This window comes from Acomys minous (assembly GCF_964271855.1).
Source record: "Acomys minous genome assembly, chromosome: 17".
NCBI classification, from domain to species: Eukaryota; Metazoa; Chordata; class Mammalia; order Rodentia; family Muridae; genus Acomys; species Acomys minous.
The window spans coordinates 23,193,172-23,219,588 of record NC_140500.1 but is presented as its reverse complement, the minus strand read 5'-3'; the positions used below and the strand labels follow the sequence as shown (position 1 = coordinate 23,219,588).

Here is a 26,417-nt window from a genome sequence, read left to right as displayed (position 1 = left end):
CTACTCCTCAGAATAGGGGAGCCCTCTCCCATCCACCTCAGCTCATCAAGTTGCACCAGGACTGAGCTCTTCCTCTTCCCTGTGGCCTGGCAAGGCAGTCCCGCCAGGGGGATGTAACTGAAAATCTGGCAAGAGAGTCCATGTCAGAGACAGCCCCTGCTCCCATTACTAGAGGACCCACATGAAGTCTGAGCTGCTCATCGGCTACATCTGTGTAAGGGGCCTAGACCCAGTCCATGTGTGGGCATTGGTTGGTGCGTCAGTCTCAGCGAGCCCCTCTGGGTCCTGGTTAGTTGGCGCTGTTGGTCTTCATGTGGAGCCTCTGTCACCTCCCGATCCATTTCTCCTTATCTGGAGCATACACCTGGCAACAGAGGAGGTTAGCATAAGCAGTTGTTAGGTCCTTGAGAGCAGACCAGTGGAATTGCCTGTATATTAACAGGGTTAGGGTGCCAAGGCTTTGAACCCAACACCACCTTTAATCTGGGCCACACCTTCTGCTGGCAGCCCACATAAAGGGCATCGAAGAAGGAAGCTCTCTCTGCCTGCTTGCCCTCACTCTCACTGGCAAGTCCATTCCTTTACTGGGATTAGAACCCACTTCTTCAGGATGCCTCAGTATACTAAAGACTAGCTGAGACACCCAGTTTCATGGACTGAACAACTATGGATTCTTGGACTTGTTGTTGGTAAATAATTATTGTTGGACTAGTTGGACCACAGCCTGTAAAACACTCTAATAAATCATGTGTGTGTGTGTGTGTGTGTGTGTGTGTGTGTGTATGTATGTGTGTGTATTCACTCTGTCAATTTTGTTTCTCTAGCAAACCCTGACTAGTGACTCTGATGACCACACACACACAAAGCTAGAAGTTTCCTAGAGTTCCAATATTAAAGAAATCATAAACTTCTAAGAGACAGATGTGTCTAACATGATATAATCATTTGAGGATGTATAAATGAATAAGAATTACATGTTAACCCAATAGTGTATAAAATTTTATCTATCAATCTTACAGTAAAAATACTGAGCAATATTAAGAGCATTTCTATAAAGGAGTTGGCACAGATGGTTTTGTTCTGGGAATTCCAACTTTAGATGGGTGGTGGTAGTGGTAAATGCCTTTAATCCCAGCACTCAAGAGGCAGAGGCAAAAGGATGTCTGTGAGTTCAAGGCCAACCTGGTCTACAGAGTGAGTTTCAAGACAGCCAAGGCTACAGAGAAACCCTGTTTCAAAAAACAGACATCCAGAGAGAGAAAACAACAGAACTCTGACCAGAGTTTTAACATACGCAGACGTGCCAACATGCCATTATCTGGAAGAGCTTTTTTACTTGGAATACACACACACACACACACACACACACACACACACACACACACACACACATTTTTTTTCAAGACAAGGTTTCCCTGTGTAACAATCCTGGCTGTCCTGGAACTCACTTTGCAGACCAGGCTGGCCTCAAACTCATGGAGATCCACCTGCGTCTGCTTCCTGAGTGTTGGGATTAAAGGCATGCACCACCACCTCCTGGCTATAAAAATATATTTATAGAACAAGAATTGTATAAATTCTGTACTATCATAATAGTATATTTTCTTATGCTACGGTTTGGGTAAGTTTGTGTATATCAGTCAGTTTTATTGTTGACGTAACTGAAGCTACTTAAGGAGGGGAACTTACGGTTTCCTTCCACGTGAAGCTCCAGGGTACAGCCCATCACAGCAGAGGCATCATGGCAGCAGGAGCTCGAAACAACTGGGTCACCTTTTATCTGCAGTCAGGGGACAGAGAGGGAGATGAACGCTGGTGTCCAGAATGCCTTCTGTTTATTATGCAGTCTAGTCTCCCCAGCTTATGGAATGACCCCACTCATTCCTAGGGTGGGTCTTCCCACCTCCACTCACCCAGTTACAAACTCACTCACAGATATGGCAAAAGCTTTGTCTCTAAGGTGACTGACTCTAGGTTCTGTATGGCTGACAAAACTTATGGAGCATCAAGTTCCCTGCGAGTCTGTGTTTAAAGGCAGCATTATTGAGAGGGTGAAACTCTGAGGACGTGGGGCAGAGTGCGAGCTTCTTAGTCACTGGGTCAAGTGCTCTTGTGCTATCTGTAGGACCTTAGCTTTCCTCTTGTTTCTGGCGATGACATAAGCGGTTTTCTTTACGACATCCTCTGTCATTTCCATCCATCAGGCCCACAGATGCCCAAAGAATACGACTTCCCAGACAGGACAGGCTGGACAGGAAGCCTCAAAAACCATCAGCAAGTACGAAAGTTTCCCTTTTACAGGTCAACTATCTCACGTGCTTTGTTATAGCGACAGAACGCTAACATGTACTGTCTATGGCCTTAGGTTTAAGGATTGCATATATTCAATCTGTAATCATTATTCAGATGTACTATCATCCATTTCCAAGTCACCCTTATTGGCGTCTACCACTTGGGATTTCTGGAATAAAACAGTGGATTAGAAGGTACTTCCGTGCGACATGCTGGTCGAGAAGAGTTAGAATGCCTGGCGTGGTGGCGCACACCTTTAGTCCCAGCACTCGGGAGGCAGAGGCAGGCAGATCGCGTGAGTTCGAGGCCAGCCTGGTCTACAAAGCAAGTTCCAGAAAAGCCAGGGCTACACAGAGAAACCCTGTTTCAGAAGAAAGGAAGGAAGGGAGGGAGGAAGGAAGGAAAGAGAAAAGTCAATACAACAGCAAATAGATTGTTTTTGTTTTTGTTTTTAACGGATTTGGGGCTGGAGAAATAGCTTAGCAATTAGCACTGCCTGCTCGTCCAGAGGACCCATGTTCAAATCTCAATACCCAGGTGGTAGCTCACAACTGTCTGTAACTCTGGGGGATCCAAAACTCTCTTGTGGCTTCCACAGGCATCAGGAAGCCTGTGTAAACTGGCATATATACAGGGAAAATATCCACACATATAAAATAAAATTATATATATGAAAAATAACAAGCAAGTGTCACCATCACAAGTTCCAAAAACGCTGGGACATAATTAGGAGATAAAATCTTGAATCCCTGGAGTAGATGAAGGAATTTAAAATGCAAACCAAAATCATAGAAAATCTATTCAATGAAATTATAATGAACATTTTTCTAAGTCTAGAGAAAGAGATCAACATTCAAGCTCGAGTTATTTTTTAACAGTAAAATACCCAAATCAGATTTTATTATTACCAAATAAAATGAGAAAAGCCATTCTCTCAAAGGCCATGAGATCTTCTTGTAACCTTAGTTCATGTAGCTCAGTCTCTCTTCAGCTTCATTAAGCTCTTGGTTGTTGGACACCATGTGTGTTTAGTGGGAACTGGGGGCTGGACTGTCATCGTTCCTTTGCATGCTGTGTGTGCATCTTGCCTGATGGGTGGAGTACCCATCCAGTTCACAGGAAAAAGCAACAGGAGTCAGGAAAGTACAAGCAAACAAGCCACCAAACCAAGGTGTATTTAAAAATAGACTTCTGGGGTTGGAGAGATGGCTCAGAGGTTAAGAGCACCGTGTGTTCTTCCAAAGGTCCTGAGTTCAAATCCCAGCAACAACATGGCGGCTTACAACCACCTATAATGAGATTCAGCACCCTCTTCTGGCCTACAGCATACATGTGGGCAGAATACTGTATAAATAATAAATACATCTTTTTAAAAAATAGACTTCTGTTGACACTTTGAAGTAGCTAACAACCGCCTCTAACCTTCATCTGGTTTCTTCTCTCTGGCGCCCTCTTGAGAGTTTTTGAAACTCAGGTAAAAGTCTCAGGCATTATCTCTCAAAAGGGACAGCCAAGTGTTAGTCTGCTGATCATCCTACTCGCAACAGACAGATTCTCACGCCTCTTTGTTAGTCATGTTATGACGATTACAGAGGAGGGCAGGGAACTTAAATCAAACTTGCATGTTGAAAATGATGAAAATGTGTGTGCACGCGCGTGACACACACACACACACACACACACACCACCTGTAGATAATAAATACCACTGATCTACCTATTTCAACCAAGTCCATTTTTATCCACTCCTAATAACCCTCCAGTCCACTTTGACCTTCTGCACTGATCCTTGTTTGAAAAGGCTGCGTGATACTTCCCCATGTTTCCTGTCAGCTGTGCTTTTGGAAAATACACATTGAAAGTGATAATCAAGGAGCCCTTGGTGTTGTTGTCAAGGTTGGGAAGCGGTTCTTCCCCTTCCTTCCATGGCTTGGCTCCTGGCCTGCAAAGTTTATCCAGGGAAGTGTGCACCTTGTGACTATCCAGGTAGGTAACATCCAGCTCAGGGCCAGCCACAGCCTCCACTAGTGAGATGACCACATTTGTGTGCAAATCATTCTTTTCCTTTCAAATATTCTGTGCTTGACAACTTGATTTGGAATGTCGGTCTCTGGGTTCCCCATCCGCAAGGCTCGGCTTCTCCAATAAAAGGGTAATCCATTCTGTCTCTCACCCCAGTTCTATTTCTACCTCTGGTGTTTGTTTTTCATTCACTTGTCTGACTTTAGGAAGCTTCTTACAAACTACCTCTTGGGTCATTTGGAAGCACCTCAGGCCCCACTGTGTGGTTTACAACTCCCTCCTGTCAACAGCCGCATGCCTGTTTCCCAGGAGCCTGTCTGGCCACAGGTTTGTTCCTAACTACTTCCACAAAACCTCCGGCATGCACTGCTTCCAAAGTGACCTCTAGATCTATGACGGTGTCACTTCCTCTTAGACTATTTCTGTATCGCCGACACAGGATTCCTCCGAGCATAAAGAAGTGTGAAAAAGCGTGTCCAGTGCTCCGATGACCATCTTTCAAGATTTCTTTACCATAAGTGTCCCACTGTTTCCGTTTTTCACTGTTTGATGGAACCTCATGAGCAGAGGCCAGATTTTGGAATTTCCTCTTGGTTTGGGGATCATCCAGTAAGGATGAAGCTCCAGAACTAATTTTTCGTAGGTCACTTAAATATCCTCTATCAAGGCCCCTCTAAGATCTTATAGAAACCTCTCCTGGACATCACTGCCCAGATGAGACACAGCAGCAACAGAAGGTATGCAGGTTCTGCAGGGCCAGTTTTGCACTTCCTGCCCCCACACTCTCCTCAGCCTCTAGTCCTGCTGTCAGCTGGCCAGCCCTTTCCCACAGAGGTACTTGTAACTCCAAGTAGACATTCCCAGAAAAGAAGGTCTCCATGACCCGTAGTCAAGATGCTAAAGCTACGAAACAAAGGACAAACATTAAAAATTACAAGAGAAAATGTCATTTGATGGACTAAGGTAAATCCAGCAGAACAAAACCCAGGTCTCACTAGAAATAATAAAACCAAGAGGGGCATGGAGTGGTGTGTTTCGAGAAGCAAGTAGCCACCAAGCAAAGATTGCTGTATCTAGAGAAGTCATCTTTTAAAGTAAATGGAGAATAAGAACATTTCAGGACAGTCTGTGAGCCACCAAGCCAGCACTGTAGAGATGCTTAAAGGAGTCCTAAGCACAGAAAAGAATAAAAGACAGCCTCAACCATGAGAACACAACAGGGAAAAAGCTTTTGATAAAAGAATAGATGAGTAAAGGGGAACTAGGAAATGACCAATAATGCCCAATTTCATAAACCAGAAAACCCATAATATGAATAGGAGGGGTGACATAAAGGAATAAATACTGATCCAACTAACCAATAAGAAAAGCAATTTAAAAAATTGTAGGAAGACAGACACATTGCTAAACCTTTAATCCCAGTACTTGGGATCCAGAGGCAGGCAGATCTCTCTGAGTTCAAGGCTAGTCTGATCCACATAGTGAGTTCCACAGGCATCAGCAAATGCCTCTAAACAAGTCGTTAAAAATTAGTAAAAAAACAAACAAACAAAAAAACAAAACAAAAAGCCCTCAAATGTAAATGGAATTACTGTATTGAAAACAAGATCCAGGGGGCTGGAGAATGGCTCAGAGGTTAAGAGCACTGACTGCTCTTCCAGAGGTCCTGAGTTCAATTCCCAGCAACTACATGGAGGCTCACAACCATCTATAATGAGATCTGACACCCTCTTCTGGCCTGCAGGTGTACATGCAAGCAGAGCACTGTATACATAATAAATAAATCTTAAAAAAAAAGTCTTAATTTTGGTTCCAGTCGAGCGTTTGTGTAGTTGTGTTTTTGCCATGGTATAGTTATCTATTTCCTAAGTAGTTTTGGTTGTAGCTTGACCCTTTGGGATGGAGTTTTCCTTCTAGTACCTTCTGTAAAGCTGGATTTGTGGATAGGTACTGTTTGAATTTGGTTTTGTCGTGGAATATTTTGTTTTCTCCATCAATGGCATCCCCTGGATGGGGAGGCCTGGTGGCACTCAGAGGAAGGACAGCAGGTTACCAAGAAGAGACTTGATACCCTATGAGCATATACAGGGGGAGGTAATCCCCCTCAGGAGCAGTCATAGGGGAGGGGAATAAGGAGAAAAGAGGAGGGAGGGAAGAATGGGAGGATACAAGGGATGGGATAACCATTGAGATGTAACAAGAATAAATTAATAAAGGGGAAAAAAAAAAGATCCAGCTGTTTGCTGTCTACATAAACCTCACCTCCCACCTACAGACCAAAAGTAAAAAAAAAAAAGAAGCATTATATACCAGGAACATGGAAGCTGGAAGCAAGCTATAGTGATGCTGTTATCTGATTAAAGAGTCTTCGTTGGAAAATAAGGTCATTACATATTAATACAGAGAACAATCATGTAATAGATATAACGGTGGGGCATGGTGGGGCACACCTTTAACGCCAGCACTTGGTAAGCAAAGGCAGGTGGATCTCTGTGAGTTCAATGCCATCCTGGTCTACATAATGAGTTTCAGGCCATCCATGGCTACAACGTAAAACCCTGTCTAAAAAATTAATGATTTTAAATATACATATTCAGCAGGTATTGATGTACTCAATATCAAAAACCAAACATTACTTGATGTAAAGGAACATATAGGGCCATAAAAATTATAGTAGTGGTTTTACTATTCCATTCTCTGTAATAGATAATATGTGCCAAAAAAAAAAATCAAAACCAACCAACTAACAAACTAAAAAAGTTTAGTGCTAATCTGAACTACCTACGGACCAAATAAACTTAACAAATACATTTGTTCTATGCAGCTATAGAATACACATTCTTAGCAGCCGGCTGTGGAACTGTCTCTAAAGCGAATCTCATTTTATACTGTAAAAGACATACTAACACATATAAAACAAGCACAAACAAACAAACAAACAAAAAACCCACTAATTTCTGTTGTAGAAGAACAAGACCAGAAATTGGGCTGGGCAAATAGCTCAGTAAGTAAAGGTGCTTGCTGACAAGCTGAGTTTGATCTCCAGAAACCACAGAAAAATGGGTGGGGAGAACCACCTTCACAAAGCTGTCCTCTGAATGCCATGGTGTGTGTGTGTGTGCGCGTGTGTTTTTTTTTTAAGAGTAAGGCTAGAAATTTTTATTGTGTGGGTTGTGTGTTGGGCGGACTGTCTTCCGGTACTCAGGTGGAAGGGTGTCTCCAACTCCAAGGGCTGGGAAAGTATCCCAGCTCTGAGGTGGAACAGTGTCCCAAGGTTATCCTGAGACACAGAGCCCAGGAACCTCACAGCTCTGAGAGGAAGCCTCCTCAACAGAGATGGTGCAGCTCTCAGGGGAGGGTTGCCCCAACACTGAGGAGCTGAGGAGCCTACAGCCTGAGCTCTGTGTGTGTGTGTGTGAGAGAGAGAGGGGGGGGGGCACAGCAGGCAGTAAATCTCTTAAAAGATTTATTGGAGGCACGAATCCACGAGTGATGCCTCTGCTCCTGGGAGGAGACAGCAGGGAACTGTGCAGACACAGCCTTTATATAGGGTTTCTTAGGGGCGGAGATTTCTGGGCCTGAGCTTGGGGGAAGCTCAGGGATTGGTGGGGCACCCCCCCCCCCGCCCCCCGTCCAGACTTCTCATCCAAAATTAGCATAATCTGAGGCAAATCCTACTGAGAGTCTGGAGATGGCAGTTACAGAGGTCTGGGGGTGGCAGGGCTGCGTTGCTGCAGCTTTCTCAGGCAGAGGAAGCCTGAGAAAGCCACTTTTCTGCCCTGGTGAGTGATAAAGTTTACAATGTGTCCAAAATTTACAGAGTCCACTGTGAAGGCAGTAGGCTGAAGCAGGAAAGGTTGTCGCCATCATGAACAGCTCCCACGGCAGAGGCAGCAGGCTTTCTGAGGCAGGAAAGGTGTCCGGTTTTCATAGAGCAGTCCGCTGAAGCAGGAATAGTCACCATGGACAGCTCCCGCGGAGGCGTTGTCAGGAGCCAGTGCCATTTTGTCTCAAGTCGCCACAGCCCCAGGGAGGGAAGGAGGGGCTGACTGCTCTGAGGAGGGAAGGGGAAGTGGCAGTGAGTCACTTTAAATTTTAGTGGCCCGCTGCTCAAGGGCCAGACGTAGCTCCTGGGGGTGGTGATACAGTGAGCCCAAGGACTGTGTGTGTGTGTTGTGGGGGGTGGGGGTGGGGTGGGGGAGCAGTGGGCTCTCCCTGCAGCTTGGGGAAGGCATCCTGCTACAGGGGTGGGCATGAGGCAGTGGACAGCAGCAGGCCACCACAGCTTGGAGGTGTGGCTTGGGGATGGACTGTCATGGCTTTGGGGCAGACTATGATTGTTACCCCAGGCTGAAGCACCACGGCTTTAGCCTCTGTGGGAGGGGGTGGGGCTGGTGTTAGGCCCACCCCCAACCCTAACTCCAAAGCTCGGATCTATCTCTGCCAAGGTGGCAGAGGCCTTGATCCAGCCTAGGCTGAGGCAGCGGAGGAGGCAGCAGCAGCAGCTTTGATCTGGCCGCCACCACCATTGCCACTGCTACCTCCACTGCCACTGCCACTGCCACTGCCACTGCCACCGCCGCTGCCATTGCCACTGCAGCAGCAGAATCTCTACAGAAATCAATGACAAGAACAAAACAAAACAAAGCAAAACAAAAACAAACAAAAAAAAAACTCCCAAAACTACAGAGTTTATACAAATACATGGGAAATGAATAATATTGTCTTGAATAGTCAGCGGGTTACTGAAGAAATCAGAGGAAAATGTAAAATTCCTAGAATCAAATAAAATAAAAGCACAATTTATCAGAACACTGGGGGGTGCAGTAAAGACAGCTCTCAGAGGTAATATGCTACTGTTGGAATGTGAAGTGTTTCACACAACTTACCGGATTGAAGACTATGTCATTAGCTGGTGGCGCTATCTTGGGAGGTGGTAAAATCTTTAAAAGGTGCATAGCCTTGGCCAGGTGGTGGTGGCGGCGGCGGCGGCGGCGGCGGCGGCGGCGGCGTCGCACACCTTTAATCCCACCACTTGGGAGGCAGAGGCAGGCAGATCTCTGAATTTGAGGCTAGCCTGGTCTATAGAGTGAGTTCCAGGACAGCCAAGGGCCAGGGCTACACAAAGAAACTCTGTCTTGAAAAGACAAAAGAAGGGGCTGGAGATGCTCAGGGGTTAAGAGCACTGTCTGCTCTTCCAGAGTTCCTGAGTTCAATTCCTAGCAACCACATGGTGGCTCACGACCATCTATAATGTGATCTAATGTGCACTGTATACATAATAAATAAATAAATCTTTTAAAAAAGAAAGAAAGAAAGAAAGAAAGAAAGAACAAAACAAAAGAGAGGTATAGCCTTGCTGGGGAAAGTGAATCACCGAGCAAGGTTCAGGGGCCCATTCTCCTGAGTGCTACAGCCAGTGAGGTACTGTGATAGCTCTCCTGCTCTTGTGAGTTTGGGGCTAGCTCTCCAGACTACTGTAGGAGGCCAGGGAGCGAGGTGAGGGAAGGCATTACTCCCATGCCTCTCCACTTCATGGCAGATGAAGGGTCAGGCCAGCTCTCCTGCACCCATGGAGGCAGGCTTACCTGTGCTCCCTCCACCAGGAGCACCTCTACTGTGCTGCCCAGGCTAGTGGTAGGGCCAGTTCATTAGACTGTCACAGTTGGCCAGGGGCTAGGGCATCACCTCTGTGCCTGTGCCACCTCACAACATAGGAATGGTGGAGCCAGTACTCCTATGCTCTCACGCTCGGGGCTGGCTCACCTACGCTCACGTCACCAGGGCCTACTCCCCTGAGTGCTGCAGATAGTGAGGGGCAGGAACAGCACAGAGTTGGGAGCTGACTCTCTTTGAATGCTCATCTTAGTAAGCATTTAAGCAAACGACAAAAAGTTATTGTACTCAGGCTGCTACTGATCTATCAGGGCCAGAGAACAGACTCGGGAGCTGAACTGTGACCCCGAGCCAGGATGTTACAGAGTTCTTAAGCTAGAAGACCATAAATATCTGTGCCAAGCTACAGTTACAATTTTTCATCAATCAGAATCATTTGTTCCTTTGTGGTTAGGAACAATCATTATGTTTTGGGGGAACAAAAGAAGAATAAAAAAGAAGTTGGCTAGCCATCTGGAACGCTCTCCTAAGGCCTGGGAGCTTGACCTTAATTTTACCTTATTATCAAAATGGAGTCTGAAAACAAAATGGCAGTACTTAGGATAAGTCTCATTTGTTTGATCCCCAACAGTGGACAGATGGGGTTAGCTGTTTAACGGGTCTCCTGAAATCTTGACTATGCAGAGTGGAATCGCTCCAATGAACTGAGTCTAAAAAGGTCTGCTTCTGTCCCCATTAACCTCTTTTCTCTCCTATCTAGGGTAGGTGGGTTGGAAGGGAGATATAAACATTAAGGAACCCCTAAATAAAGTAGATTTTTAAAAGTTCAAGCCTACAGATGCCGATCAAATTCAGAGGACCACTAGGGAATATTTTCAAAAGCTGTATTAAACAAATGATGGAAAAATCTAGAAGAAATGGATAAGCTCTAAATTACATATTTTCTACCAAAATTAGATTTTAAAAAAAGCATATCAATTGATCTGTAATGAACAATGAGACTGAAATGGTATGAAAATTACCAACAGGGCTGGAGAGATGGCTCAGAGGTTAAGAGTACTGTCTGCTCTTCCAGAGGTCCTGAGTTCAATCCCCAGCAACCACATGGTGGCTCATAACCATCTATCACGAGATCTGGTGCCCTCTTCTGGTGTGCAGGTGTACACACAGGCAGAACACTGTGCATGTAATAAATAAATCTTTTTTTTTTTTAATTACCAACAAAGAAGTCACGGATGTAGAGCTAAAGCCAAATGCTACCATGCCTTAAAGAAGAACAGAAACCAATGAGTCTCAAACTTTCCTACAAAACAGAATGGAAAGAACAATAGAAAACACCTAATAAAGCCAGTATTGTCTCAATTTCAAACCCAGAAAACACCACAATAATTCTCCTGAAGAACATAGACATAAACTTCTCAATAAATACTCACAAACCAATCCAACAACATACTGGAAAATCATACATGATAACCAAGTAGTTTTCATCCTAAGAATTCAAAGATGGTTCAACATATACAAATTAGCAAGTGTAAAATAGCACCTAAGTACACTAATAGCAGAAATCACATGATCATCTCAATAGTTATGGAAAAGGCCTGTGACAAAATTTAACATCCCTTCATAAATGTTCCCAAAGAAACTTGGGATAAAGAAACGTTATGGAAGTTTGGATGAGAACGACCTTCATAGGCTCACTGTTGAACTAGATGGTCCCAGTTGATGGAACTGTTTGAAAAGGATTAGGGGGCTGGAGAGATGGCTCAGCGGTTAAGAGCACTCACTGTCTGCTCCTCCAGAGGACCTGAGAGTTCAATTCCCAGCAACCACATGGTGGCTCAGAACCATCTATAATGTAATCTGATGCCCTCTTCTGGCCTGCAGGTGTATATGCAGGCAGAGCACCATATACATAATAATAAATTAAAAAAAAAAAGGATTAGAAAATCAGGCTGTGGTGGCGCACGCCTTTAATCCCAGCACTTGGGAGGCAGACGCAGGTGGATCTCTGTGAGTGTGAGGGCAGCCTGGTTTACAAAGTGAGTCCAGGATAGTCAAGGCTACACAGAAAAGCCCTGTTTAAAAAAAAAAAGAAAAAAAAAAAAAAGAAAGAAAAGAAAAGGATTAGGAGATGTGGCCTTGTTTCAGGAAGTGTGTTATAGAACTGGACTTTGAGGCTACAAAAGCCTCACACCATCCTCAGTGCACTGTGAAATGCAAGTTTTTTCCTCTGCCCATCCTAGGTCCTGAGTAGTGACACGGAGACCTTTATGCTTACTAAAAGCTTCAGGTACTACAGTTGAGCAGGGTTAGGGCCTAACCTATTTCCTGCCATGTGGCTCCTTACCTGCCATCTTAGTCCCTCACTGGCACCTACTTCTTCCATTGTAGAGATCTTTTGTGTCCTCAGTTAGGTTTATTCCTGTGCATTTAATTATTCTTTTTTTTAGATATGTATTTATTTATTATGTATACAGTGTTCAGCCTGCATGTACACCTGCAGGCCAGAAGAGGGCACCAGATCTCATTGTGGATGGTTGAGAGCCACCATGTGGTTGCTGGGAATTGAACTCATGACCTCTAGCAGAGCAGTCAGTGCTCTTAACCACTGAGCCATCTATGCAGCCCCCACATTTAATTATTCCTGTAGCCACTGTGAATGATGAGACTGGTACGGCTTTCAGTGTGTATTTGACATTGGTATGCAGGAAGGCTACTGATTATGTGCGTTAATTTTGTATCTTGAACTTTGCTGCAAGCATTTATTAGCTCTAAGAGTTTTAGTTGAGTTTTCAGGTCTCTTATGTACAGAATCAAATGATATGCAAATGGGATGCAGTCCCTTCCCCTCTCGTAATGCTCGAGCTCTGATGTCAAGCGTGGAGAAGGTGCACACTCTTGTCTTATTCCTGACTTTAGTGAGGATGCTTTGCGTTTCCCCACCATTTAGCATGATATTGTCCATGGACTTGTCCTTTAGTGTGTTGAGATACGCTTCCTTCATTCCTAGCCTCTCCATGACTTTTTATTTCAAAGGAGTCTTGAATTTTGTCAAAGGATGTCTGTGCTTCTCCTGAAATGATGACATGGCCTCTGTCTTCGAGCCTATTCATGCGACGGGACAGCACATATTGCATGTATCAGCCATTCTTGCGTTCTGGAATGAAGTCAACTCGGTTGTGACAAGTGACTTTTTTTGTTTTGTTTTGTTTTGTTTTTTGGTTTTTTTTTTTAAGATCTTAAATTATGTTTGCCAGGATTATGTATGTTTGTTTGTCTGTTTTGTTTTTGTTTTTGTTTTTAGTTTGGTTGTTGTTTTGAAAGACCCCCGAAGGGAAACCCTCACTCAAGCCTCGGGATGGCGCGCACCCAAAGACACACAAACGACCGTCTTGCTGTAAACACATGAGGCAGTTTATTGGCGGAGCTCCGGGTCGACACGTATCTCACGCAGGAGACAGAGGGGTCGACCCAGAAGCCCAGGGGTTAGGGGTTTATATGGGCAAGTGTCGGGAGGAGTGGGAAGTTTTGGCGCGGCCACACACAATTGGTTGTTTCAAACATTTGAACATCAGCAAATTGCATAGGCAGATCTGGGGTAAGCTCAGACTTAATCACATGGGTACAGTCCTTGGTTCCTGTCTTTCTTGGAACCTGAGGGTAGATGTGTTATCTGAGCTGACAACACATCTGGTTAAACTCAAACCTGGAACCTTGTGTGCGGGCCTCAAAGAGGACTAAGCAAACACCATAAAATTGGATGAGGGGTCTTGGCTCATTACTCACTTGATCATGTCCGGTACCTGCTTCTCTCAGGAATTTGTCCTTGTGTATGTATCCTCCCTATCTTTTATGGCTAGCCGGTCCCTGGAACACTCAGTAGGCCTTTGTCTCTTATCTCCGCATTCTTTGTGACTTATCATCTGGGACCTTGGGCTAGAATACCTGTCGACCTGCACTTATGAGTTAGAGAGCTCTGCTGTTCTGGTTGCTTTAATGCTAATTAAAAATTTTCCCTTTCAGTTTTTGTTTTTGTTTTTGTTTTTAAAGACAGTTTTTCTGTGTAGCCCTAGCTGTCCTGGAACCTGCTCTGTAGATCAGGCTGGCCTTGAACTCATATCAACCCAACTAATTGCCTCTACCTCTCAAGTGCTGGGACCAAAGGTGGGCATCATCATGCCCAGCTACAAAGCTGAAATTTAGACTCCACTCTAACTGAAATTTGCTTACTAAATCTGTCAAATAATTAGGTCAGATGTTGACGACTTGTGTGCAAAGGCAACTGACTGGCTTTCCTGGCTTCATCATGAACTCCTCGAGCTGGGAAGCCTATATACACATACTGAGAATAACATATTTTTACTACCAAGAGTTAGAGTTGCTCAGTCAGACTGAGAGCCACTTAGAACTAGACTTGAGGTTCCTTGACAGTGACTCCATACATGAAGTAGTCTAGACCTGTGGTGACTCCTAAGCTGAAACATAAACTCAATTTGTTCCGTGTGGCTAACAAGTATTTAACACAAACACATGTTGCTGTTGACTGACAAATCTTAGCGTTGTGTTTTCATTCCAATGGATTGTCTTGTAGGTTTAGGGATGAAATAGGGGAATACAGTGAATACTTAAGACTACAAAAGCAGCTTTGGAACTGAATTGTGTTGAATTCTTGGCAGACTTTCTTTCCTTCAGGCCTTCATTATGATCTCATATCCTGTTATACTAAACGTAAGGTTTGATTACATTTCCCAAGTGTATGTTCAAATAGTCAACGGATTCTATTAAACAAGTGCAAATGGTTGTACTCTTTATGCTGGTACTTTACAGCCCGAGATGTTAACTAGACTTGGCAGTTCTTTACTCCTGTCACATCCATTATCCGCCAGCTGTCTTGGGCCAGATCCCAGGGCAATTTCTGACTATGTTGGTAGAGAAAAGCAATCACTATTATTTTAAACCCATGTTTTCCCTCCTGATTCTGGTAACTGACCATATGATCATATTTTGAAGTTCCCTTGAGACCTAACTATGGTATGATTCCTGTTGTTCTCCAGATTTCCAGGTGCTCTTTTTTTCTTGTTGCTTTACTGAGAAAGGGTTTCTCTGTGTGGCCCTGGCTGTCTTGTAACTTGCTCTGTAGAGCAGGCTGCCCTCAAACTCAGAGATCCACCTGCGTCTGCCTTCTAATTCCTGGGATTAAGGACATGAGCCACCCAGGCAGGTGCTAATTTTCAAACATAAGTATACAGATTTTCAACCCCAAGGATTGTTTATTTCTTCAGGAATGGTAATATGTTCAAATAATTTTCAATTGGCCACCCTAATTAAAGATGCTAACTAAAGCTAATGTCCTTTCTTTTTTGTTTTTGTTTGTTTGTTTGTTTTTTCGAGACAGGGTTTCTCTGTGTAAGTTTGGCTGTCCTAGACTCACTTTGTAGACCAGGCTGGCCTTGAACTCACATCAATATGCCTGCATCTGCCTCCTGAGTGCTGGGATTAAAGGCGTGCACCACCATGCCCAGCTTCTAATGTCCTTTCTTATATTAGAATTTTTGGATGAATCTAAAAATAACAAAGATTTAGACAAAAAGAGATTTATTAAAGTAGAACCAAGATACTATATATAGCTACACCAACATAAATTATAATAGAAGCAAATACAGACAATCACGTTATCTAAAATGTCGAGCAGTATACCTGCTTCTATAATGAAATATCAGGATGTAAGCTACAGAACACTGCTTCTGTAATGATCCACTTGGGTTAAGAAGTACCCCACACAGGTGTGTGTGTGGGGGGGGAGCACATCAGCAACCCCAGCTCTCAGGAAGCAGGCATGAAAGCAAGAAATTCAAGTGCATCCTTAACTATATAGTGATTTGAGGCCAGCCTTGGCTACATTAGACCCTGCCTTAAAACACTCCTACATATGGGAGGGGGACAAACAGTTATATGTGAGCTAGCCGTGCACTTCTAGCACCTGAGATATGGAACCAATTAGACCAGTCAGCCTCACTATATAGTGAGTTGGAGACCAGCATGGGATACGTGAGGTCTTGTCTTCAAAAGAGAAAAAAGGATAAAGAAATATTAACACACAGATTGTGACGGCACGCATCATTCATCCCAGCACTCGGGAGGCAGAGACAGGCAGATTGACATGAGTTCGAGGCCAGCCTGGTCTACAAAGTGAGTCTAGGACAGCCAAGGCTACACAGAGAAACCCTGTCTCAAAAAACCCAAAAGGAAAAAAAAAATTAACATGCTGAAAAATATGCGCGAAAATGTCAAAAGTGACTTTCTCTAAGTAGAGATTCTCACCCTTCCTGATGCTGTGACCCTTTAATACAGTGCCTCATTTTGTGGTGACCCCAGACCATAAAATTATTTTCATTGCTACTTCATAACTGTAATGTTGCTACTGTTATGAATTGAAATGTAAATTCCTTCATCTTCCGATGGTCTTAGATGGCCCCTATGAAAGGTCACTTGATCTCAAATCAGTCAAGACCCACAGGTTACTAGAGTAGAGAACCATTATTCTAGAGTAAGGTCAACAGGAGGCAGGTAGTAGCAATTCGACTTTAAAATAGTCTCTCCTACTGAAAACCGTCTACCACTAAGCACTGATGGTTCCTGTAATAAAACTCTGGGAAATAGCGGAACCACAGTGTAGAGAATTTAGAGTCCCCTCCCCTACTCCTGTACTAAAATCCAACTACTGAATGATCCAACAATTGCACTTCAGAGTATTTACCCAAAAGAACTGAAATCAGGTGTTTTTTTTGAAGAGGTTATCTGTTCTCTTGTTTCTTGCACATTTTTTTTAGCATAACAATGGAAACAGCCTTGAGAGTTCATTATATCTCGTTAGGCAAAGGCAGGTGGATCTCAGAGTTCTGAGGTCAGCCTGGTCTACAAAGGGAATTCCAGGACAGCTAGGGATGCATATAAATAAATAACCGCCCTCAACACACACACAGGAAATGCTGTTACATGAAACCTGATAAACCTTGAGATATGCTGTGCAAAAGGATAGAAGCAGAGTGAAATGGCCACCAAGCCCGGGGTAGTAGTAAATGAGTGACAAGCAATGAATACATATAAATTTTTAGTTGCATAGAATAAATTTTAGAAATGTGCATATAGGCAGCAATATGGTTACACACAGAAAAGACCCATTGGTATCTCATGTTGTTGTAAGATCAAGTTAAACACGTACAATTTTAAAATGTGTGTAATACAGTGCCTGTGAAAGCCAGAAGTGTCATCTGATTCTATGGAGTTAGGCGTTACAGGTGGATGTAAGCACTTTATGTCTGCTAGAGACAGAACTCGGGTCCTCTGCAAGAGCAGCAATTGCTCCTAACCACTGAGTCAGTTTTTTCAACCCCTTTATTTTTTAAAATATTGACAAAAGAGAAGATTATGCCAGACACGTGGGTACATGCTTTTAATCCCAGCACTCTGGGGGCAGGTTTCTGTGAGTTTAAGGCCAGCCTGGTCCCCGGAGCCAGTTCCAGACCGGTGGAGATACACAGACTGTGCCTCAAAAATGAAGCAAACTATACAAAATGTAGTTGGGACCCAGGCACTTGTACAAGGTAGGTGTGCCCTCTACCACAGTACTCCAGACTTGTTTCATAAAATTTAAATTGCATACCTGTGTATCAAGACAAAATCTTGTGCTGTCCAACCTAGATCAAAACTGACATCCTAGTAGAGACTGAGGAGGATATATCTATATATGCCCAAAACAAGAGGTTTGCGAGAGGACCTGGGATTGTTCTGGCTGTTCATCCTTGCACTTCGAGGGCCTCCTAGAGAGAACTGCTCCTGGGCTCTGGCTGAGGCTCTGGCCCTCAGCTGCTGTTCGAGGTTCCAGCAGCAACCTTGGTTGAATTGCGGGTTTGCTGAGGGCTTGCTGACTATGCCGGAAGAACCGTTCCTCCAAACTGATATCCTTAAGGTTTTATTAGTGTGTTCTCCTTTTCCTATTGCTTGGGTTAGTCAAGTTGTGAGGTACGCTCTGTTAGTGAATTCATAATAAAGTAATATTGTTAAGAAAATTGAGCAAACACTACCTGGTGAATCATTCCAGGTGTAGAGGTGACAAACCTACCCAGAAACATTGCTTCAACCTCTCTTTGTACTCAAAGATTAAGAGACACGGTTAAGTTTCAGTAGGAACCAAGACCAATGGGTAGCTGCAGATTCTAAGCAAGATGCTAATGGTCATGCAAGCTAAACTGCCTGCCACAAATTCTAAGCACAGAAAAGGTCAGTTGCTAGTGGCACAGCAATTTCAGTGGATTGTATAACCATGAAGGGGTTCCCTAAGTGTTTGAAGTGGGTCTGTGTAAAGTAGGGTCGGGGGACATGGTTGCAATTGGGTACAGCACTCAGGTCTCTTCAAAGAAAAATGGTTGGGACCAACATCTGGCTGACAGCCTCTAGCACTCCTGAGCTCCACACCAGTGAGATCAGCGTTTCCTATTGCCATTTCTACCCAGGCAGTACTAGAGCATCCTAATGGTAACCTGCTCAGACCGGTAGGCTCACCTGCAGATCAAGTCTGTTCTCTCTGTACTCCCTTTGTGTCTTTTCCTCAAAACTGTATCTCTTGACTACTTAGGTTTTACATTTCACTATCAGCTCTCATGTATTGGTATGTCATAGACAGAGCTGAGGGCTGTTGCTGCCTACCTAATGAAGCCTGCCCTCAATCTAGTCTTCCTGTGCAACTGAGGCTGACAGCAAGCACCCCACCCTGAATAAGCAAACTGATGTCTTAAGAACTCTGGAGTGATCTGATGCCCTGGTACTTTTTGCTTGACTCAAGCATTGGCTTTCTACTTACAGGTTCAGTTAGGCTAACTTTATGAAATACCAACTCCATCTTACTTCTTTTGGGCTGGGCGGTGTTAGCAGAATCCCAATTTGTCGTTTCATAAGACATTCAATCTACTCATTCAACAGACGTTCTCCACAAAACAGGACCTAAAATAACTTTTGCATTACTTCCCAGAGAAACAGCCCCAGTGCTGTGATATTGCTAGTTCTAGGATACTTGTCACTGTATAGTGCTAGTAATGACTGCTACCGTAGGGCTACACTCATCTAGGTTGCTGAGTTTAACAGTTAAGCCTGGAGGCATGCCTGTGAGAGGTTTCCCACATTGGCTTAACTGAGGTGGGTAGCTCTTCCCCTCTTCCCCCACATACTAAGTAAGGGCAGCACCATTTCAATGGGGCCCTGAAAAGCATGTGGGCCAGACCCATCTCTGATTCTGATGAGGATGCACCAGGACCTGCAGTTCTACCTTCCTTGCTGTGATGAACTGCATCCCCTTGAACTGTAAGCCCTAACAAACAAGATGGCCTGAAACCTTCCCGTGCTTGAACTGCTCTGGTTGGGTGTATTGTTACAGCGATGACAACCAGTAAATAAGGCGCCTCACCATTCAAACCATTGCGTTTCCCGAACAATACACTTGCTCTTATCGATCATGAACTTTCTAACTACCTTTACCTTGTTCCGCTCTTAATTTGTTTCATGCTTTTGTTGGTGGTGGTGGTTTTTCAAGACAGGGTTTCTCTGTGTAGCCATGGCTGTCCTGGAACTTGCTCTATATATATAGACCAGGCTGGCCTCAAACCCAAGAAATCCACCTGCTTGCCTCCCAAGTACTATGATTAAAGGGATGTGCCACCATGCCAGGCCTAAATAAAATGAGCCTGTTCCAAACAATTCAGCCAACAAAATGTGTAAAAGAATCTGAGTCTTTTAAAAAAAAGTCACAAGTACATACAGCAGCACAAGGTCCAATCTAAGCACAAATTCTTCTAAGAATTTAAATAGAAACAGAATCTTAGGAATACATTTATTTCAGTAGCAGAGCATTTGCCAATGTAGGCAAGACCCCAGGTTGAATCTTCATTAAATATTCAATAGTTCTGAATAAGCTATCAATAACCAATGCATAAGACTGACAGGGTTAAATATTTACAATGGGTGTTGTACAATGTGTGTAAACCTTATGTACTATTCTAACAAACTAAGTTCTTTTATTTTCTATTATGTAGAGAAATATATCCAAGTCTATATAACCAGAATGTGTTAGAATTGAAATCTGAGGCAATATGACTATTTTTTTTAAAGTATTCTTCCATAATTAACAACATACAACAGAAATTAGTCAACATGAGCATTCAGTGTGTGAAGGAAAGAGACCCGGAGGACACCATCCCATACTGCTGCAGGCCTGCCTGTGTGGCACCAGGAGCGCTCACTGCACAAGCAAGGGACAGAAGACTTCACTGCAAAAGCCAACTAGTGGAGAGGACTAGCCACTAAGCCAACTCAGGCTTAGTGAGTGAGGTGGGTAACGCATACATAGGCGGGGTGGGTGGAAACAAGAGCTGCTAAAAGAACAAGCCACGCTCCACATGCTTCATTTCCATTCAGTGTTTTTATTTTAGAAAAGGAAACCACAGTGAATGCAGCAAGGTTAAAAAGATCCACTGCCTTTTTATTCTGTATTATTTCTCTCTCCACTTTAACAGGAGCTCAACTCTGTCTCCATCCAGAAGATCACTGGTTACTTCAAGAGAACCTGGGAGGAAAACAAATTTGCTGAGATCACACATGTAAACAGTCTCTAGCACGGGGGTAAGGGAAGGAAGGACATCGGCGTTTGTTACCATCATTCTCTGACTTGGTGTCTTAGTTAACAAAGATACTCTATACAATATATAACATAAAATATATTTAACGTTTATAAATGCTGTGTGCCTTCAACCTCAGCACTTGGAGGCGGAGACAGGACAGCCTGCAAGCTCTGGGTACCCGGGCTACAGTGAGGACTGCCATCCAGGGCTACACAGAAGGCTGCACCTCACAGGACCAAGAAGACACTGCCAGCACAGTGCTACAATAATAATAATAATATTATTATTATTATTACTTTTCTCCCTTTCCTATTTAGCTAAGTATATTAAGATACTCAATGGAAATAACTTAGATTTTACAAAACTCAAATCCATTCTGAGGTATTGAATGGTCATATTAGTTTAAGGTTCCATTTGGGTTTTCTTAACAGTGCTACTGTAGATAAATGTGTTGCTGCAGTCAAGAGTTGTGGCAGCAGAAAAACCTGAAGCAAAAATAAAAATTCTTACATATTAAACAAAACTACTATAGAAGGTCCTCCAAAACACAACTCAACTTTAATTCTGTCACTCTTTTGTCCTCTAGCGCACAATACATTTTTACTTCAGATTAATATTCAATTGGTCATTTATTTTTCAGCCTTAAATTTTTTAACATTTGTGTATACTAGCCAAAATTACTGATCAGGACATAACTGTTTAAGACAGTGGACTACTTTTGAATATTAGGATATTTTTTATAAATCCAAAGTGATAACTTTAAACAAATTTTACAAAGTTCACTGGCAGTTGTGACTAGACAGTTGTTCCATATGTTATTATTCACCCTCTTGGCTCTACCTGTCCGTCTTTTATTAGTTTTTAAATCTACAAGGAAGAGAACTTCATCCTAGGGTTCATCTCTGTGACAGACTATTTCCTGAAATAGGAATGGAATATGACGAGAGAGGAAGTTTCATGGTCTTAATGTGTTCTCCTTTCAACAGAACGTCTAGAGAGCACGATGGTATCTCTGCATCTCCCCTTACTCAAAAGACTCTATTTTTAGTTGTGTGTGTGTGTGTGTGTGCGCGCGCGCGTGTGCACGCGCTGGCAGGTGCAGAAGCTGAGTCCTCTGCAGCCAGCATTACAGGAGGGCGTGGGGCACCTGACGGGGCACTAGGAACCAAGCTCAGGCCTGCAAAGAACAGGAAGCACTTCTAACTGCTAAGCCAAGTAAGGTTACTTGTAAACAGTAAACAAGGTAAAGTACATGTAAACAGTAAATACACATGTAAACAAGTTAAAGGGCATGTAAACAGTAAACACACATGAAAACAAGGTAAAGTACATGTAAACAGTAAATACACATGTAAACAAGTTAAAGGGCATGTAAACAGTAAACACACATGAAAACAAGGTAAAGTACATGTAAACAGTAAACACACGTGTAAACAACTAAAAGTGCATGTAACAGTAAATACACATGTAAACAAGTTAAAGGGCATGTAAACAGTAAACACACATGAAAACAAGGTAAAGTACATGTAAACAGTAAACACACGTGTAAACAACTAAAAGTGCATGTAACAGTAAATACACATGTAAACAAGTTAAAGGGCATGCAAACAATAAACACACATGTAAACAAGTTAAAGGGCATGCAAACAGTAAATACACATGTAAACAAGGTAAAGTGCATATTAACAGTAAACACACATGTAAACAAGTTAAAGGGCATGTAAATAGTAAATATACATGTAAACAAGTGAAAGTACATGTAAATAGTAAACACACATGTAAACAAATAAAAGGGCCTGTAAACACACAGTGGTGGTTTCCTACAGGTCACCTCAACAAGCGTTCTGAAGATTCCCCCACGCTTACACTGGGTAAGCACAGCTCCCACCATGGAGTCAGTGGTATGACATGAAAAGAACGTTTGGGGTTTAGCTTTGGCTCTGTAATTCTGGGAAAATGAATATATTGTTATATTCATTATGAAAGCACACGAACATGCAGAGATCAAAGGACAATGCTTGGGAGCTGGTTCTCTTCTCCCACCATGGGTTCTGGGGAATTAAGCTCAAGTTCAGAGGCTCAAGGTAGAGGGCTCGCCTAGGACTGGGGAAATGGCTCAGCATGTAAAGGTGCTAGAAGTGCAAGCCTGAATTCAAGAACGCATTCAATAACTAATCTTTGCAAATGTCTATGGTAGGAGAAGCCATTAGCAATCAGCTCTCTCTGGATGCCTATTTCTATCGCTGAATAAGTTGAGAACAACTCCTTCCATGGATATGCTGCTGGGAAACGGTCCCAGCTGGCGTCGACTGGCGTTAAGCGCTATTGGTGCTGTTCAGTGCGCATGCCTGCGCTCACTTGTACTAGCAGAAGGATCAGGAGCTTAAACCAAAGTTTTAACTGAAAGACTAAAACTTCTCTAAGACAGCCTAGTTAAACAGCTGTTTTGGTAAATAGGTCTAACTTTTTTTTACACTCTTTAATTCTTGGGGATTTCAAAATACCATTTATTTTCTTTTACTCAGCTTAGCCAAATCTTCTTCCCCTTCTTCTCCATCCACTTCCCTTTTTTTCTTATTTCTTTTCTCGCTCACTCTCATATAGCAAATGCTGGTCTCAACTCACTATGTAGCCAAGGAGGACCCTAAATTCCTGCTCCTTCTGCTTCTGCTTCCCAAGTGTTGGAATCACAGAATGGCAGAGATGCAGCATTGAGGCCCAAGCGGCTGTGCAAGTGAAAAGGAGGGAGAGGCAGGGAGGAAAACAACACATACAATTTCCCTTAAACCTTAAGAAAAAGGAAAGGCAGGCATGGTGGCAGGAGAAGGCAGAAAAATCTCTGTGACTCTGAGGTAGGTCTGGTCCACAGGGTGACTTCTAGCCAGCTAGGGTTATATAGTAAGGCCTTATCTCAAAGCCAGAAAACAAAACCCAGAAAAACCATATTCCTTTAACTCCAGTACTCTGGAAGAGAGGAAGGTTGATCTTTGTGAGTTCAAGGACAGCCAGGGCTATGTTGAGACCTGTTACAAAACAAAAAAAATAGGAAAAATAGATGGGAGGGGGCAGGACAACACCAAATAAGTAAAAATCTTGAGACAATGGGGAAAATGAGAGTGGGAGATGAGGAGATGAGGAGAGACAGACAGAAACACTGAAGTGAGAAATCAAAAAAGAAGAAAAGACACATGAGCAGAGCTCACGAGCATGCACTGGGTGGCCAGCAGAGAACTGATCTTACTGCTCTGTAACTTTTAAATATTACATTTTTTAGCTGCCTCCAACTCCCTCTCCAGAACTCCTACTAAAGAGGGAGGACTTAATTTCATAAAATAGTTTAAAATAAAATTGCATTCAATTTATGCCATCATTAAAGGTAAGTATGTGTCAATGTATGGGGGGTTATGTTTTCAAAATAAAGAATGCCAATGCAGCAGGAAGGTCGGACTCTGCCTGAAGCAGAAAATAGCAAGTGTCCAAGTTACAAACCAGCACAAGATGTAACCAAGCAACTGACTGACAGCTCTGCCAGTTAGATATGCACATGTTTCTGGGCTGGAGACAACTCACCATTCAGGTACGGCGGCAGCCATCCAGCTTTCACCGCTGCCCTTCCTGGCTCCACTTGCTGTGTCACATGCTATCTTCTCCTATGCAGGTTTACTGTCATTAGCCATCAGTCTGAAGAATTCCTTTCTCTGCTGCCACCTACCCGTTTATCTCTCTGCTGCAGCAGAAGGGTATATAGAAAAAGGCCTTGCTTATTGTTCAAATTAAACAAAAGCTTTAACATTTCATATATTCACGTGTGAATCAAGATTCTCACATCTTGCCCATCCCACCTCAATAATCAGGAGGAAAAAAAAAACCAACCACCGAAAATCAAATAGTGTATATGTATAGTCAGTGTTCATGGTAAGTTAGGGAAACTAAAAATGGAAGAAGAGCTATACACTCTGCAGTTGTTATCCTAGAGCCCATGTTCTGTTGTTGTTTTCCTTGTATATATATCCCTATGAGCTATTAATAAATATATGATTTAAATTTATCAGGTGGTCTACAATTCCTACAAATTTCAAATTCAGAGACTGCCCAAAGAACCGTGAAAGACACCAATATAGTCTTTAAATCAGTCCTAGAAACTAAGGTTATTAGGTGCTTTGCCTGCTTGAGAGCTCAGTGTTCTGGGCTGCTTATTGCCCAACGGGTCTGAACACACTAAGACACGAACACACACGCCACCTACATGTAAAATAGGGTAGCATTCGTATGCCCATATAAGCATTGGGTATTTACTTATTTATTTACTTGTAAAGGAATTAATATGTAATGAGTCCCTTAGAAAGGACTGGCCATGAATGTACATTTCCTTAAGCTAAGCTATTTATATACATAGGAAAATTAGGAGGAAGGGAAATGAATGACAAAAAGTAATAGTTCTTGGGAACTAACACACCACAATGTCTTCTGTTTTTAAAAATTCTCCAGTTCACTTCTATTCCTATTCTTTGCCACTGGAGCCTACATTTGAAATCTATTTGATATCAAACTACCAAACTGGAACTATATCCAAAACCAGACTAGCAATAATAATGGCTTGGTTTTTTCCACCCTCCCATTACCTTCACCCCAAATAAATGTTATGTACAGACTTGCCAACTTAAAACAATAAGCAAACACTGACATAAGCACCAAAGGCTGGTCAACAGCAACACTGCAATGACATCGCTTCTACTTTCTCATTCCTTCCCCCATCTCAAGCCCCACCCTTTTGACCTCTGCATATGGGATGAGCCTGGCAGGAGAAGTTGGTGATGTCAGGACTGCGCCGTTCCCACGGATGCTCCTAGAGGGCTGCTGTGCTTCTGGGAACTGAGGCACAGGGATGGCTGTCTGACTGAAACCTAAAACAACAACAGTTCACCCCGCCCCTCATGTTCCCCGAACCCCAAGTAGCAGCCAGGTATATATATAGATATATACACTATATAAGGTCCACCTAGTAATTTTTAGTACAATAAGATCTAAAGCAGTCCACAGTATTTAATAAGGCAGCAGAATGGAGGTTGTTTAAACTCTCCACACTCTACACAATGCAAACATACTAATGGTGGCCATTCTTATCAGCCAGAAAGTAAGTCTCCTGAAGGAGTCCTTCTCAGAACACCTCATACATCCCTGCAGGAGTGCAGCTGGGATCCTGGACAAGTAAATTGCAGTTTATTTAACAGATGGCATCTTAAGGTGCTGGCGGATGTCCCTACCTCATGTGTCACTGAAGCACAGACAGAACAGGCTAATGATGATTTATCACAGCTTCTCTCTAGCTGTAGAAAGAGCACTGAGGGCCATGGTTTCTTATTCACTAACTAGCAGTTGGCTGAATGTATTCATTCTTTGTGTAAGACATTATTAATTTAGCAGATAAACTATACAAAAAAAATATATAGAAAAGGTGTTGGCTAATGTCCCTGAAATCCTTTATTAGAAAAGAGATTACTGCCCCAAATGTAAAATACCCGGCCTAGCTTTCAGAGTGAAGAGCTGCAGAAGGACAAGGGAGGAGATAGCAGTAGACAGGAAGAAGAAACTAGCAGAAGACTAGCAAACTGCACAGCTATGCTTCTATTCTGCCACTAACTGTGTTTTATGACCCTAGCTAATCTGGTTAACTATGCTGTGCTTCAGAAATCCTCCCCCATATATTGAAATCTATATATAGTGTGGATGCTTTAGGATTTGACAGTCTCTGTTAGGACTAGTGTATCAGGCTACCGCCATTACTTCTGTATACATTAGCCTACAATGATTACAATGC

General features: G+C 43.0%; 1 protein-coding gene, 1 long non-coding RNA gene and 1 pseudogene across 4 annotated transcripts in view; 1 reads left to right on the top strand and 2 right to left on the bottom strand.

The window, feature by feature from the left end:
* Positions 1–4,013: 4,013 nt before the first annotated feature.
* LOC311588745 (dnaJ homolog subfamily B member 11-like) lies at positions 4,014–8,317 on the bottom strand (annotated as a pseudogene). Its single transcript has 2 exons — positions 8,197–8,317; positions 4,014–5,061 (listed from the first exon to the last, which is right to left on the bottom strand). The product of its transcript is annotated as a dnaJ homolog subfamily B member 11-like (transcript).
* A 12,064-nt stretch (positions 8,318–20,381) lies between these two features.
* RIMKLB (ribosomal modification protein rimK like family member B) overlaps positions 20,382–26,417 on the bottom strand; it is a 37,761-nt gene continuing 31,725 nt past the window's right edge. The window contains exons 8-9 of one of the 2 annotated variants that reach the window (XM_084765966.1): positions 24,170–25,503; positions 20,382–20,544 (exon numbers count right to left, since the gene is read on the bottom strand). The gene's annotated coding sequence lies outside the window, so the exon portion shown is untranslated. The remainder of the gene's footprint in view (positions 20,545–24,169; positions 25,504–26,417) is intronic. The other variant, XM_084765967.1, reaches the window with a different exon arrangement.
* Positions 20,539–24,099, top strand: LOC311588408. Its single transcript, XR_014776189.1, has 2 exons — positions 20,539–23,327; positions 23,424–24,099. It is a non-coding gene; the product is annotated as an uncharacterized lncRNA (long non-coding RNA).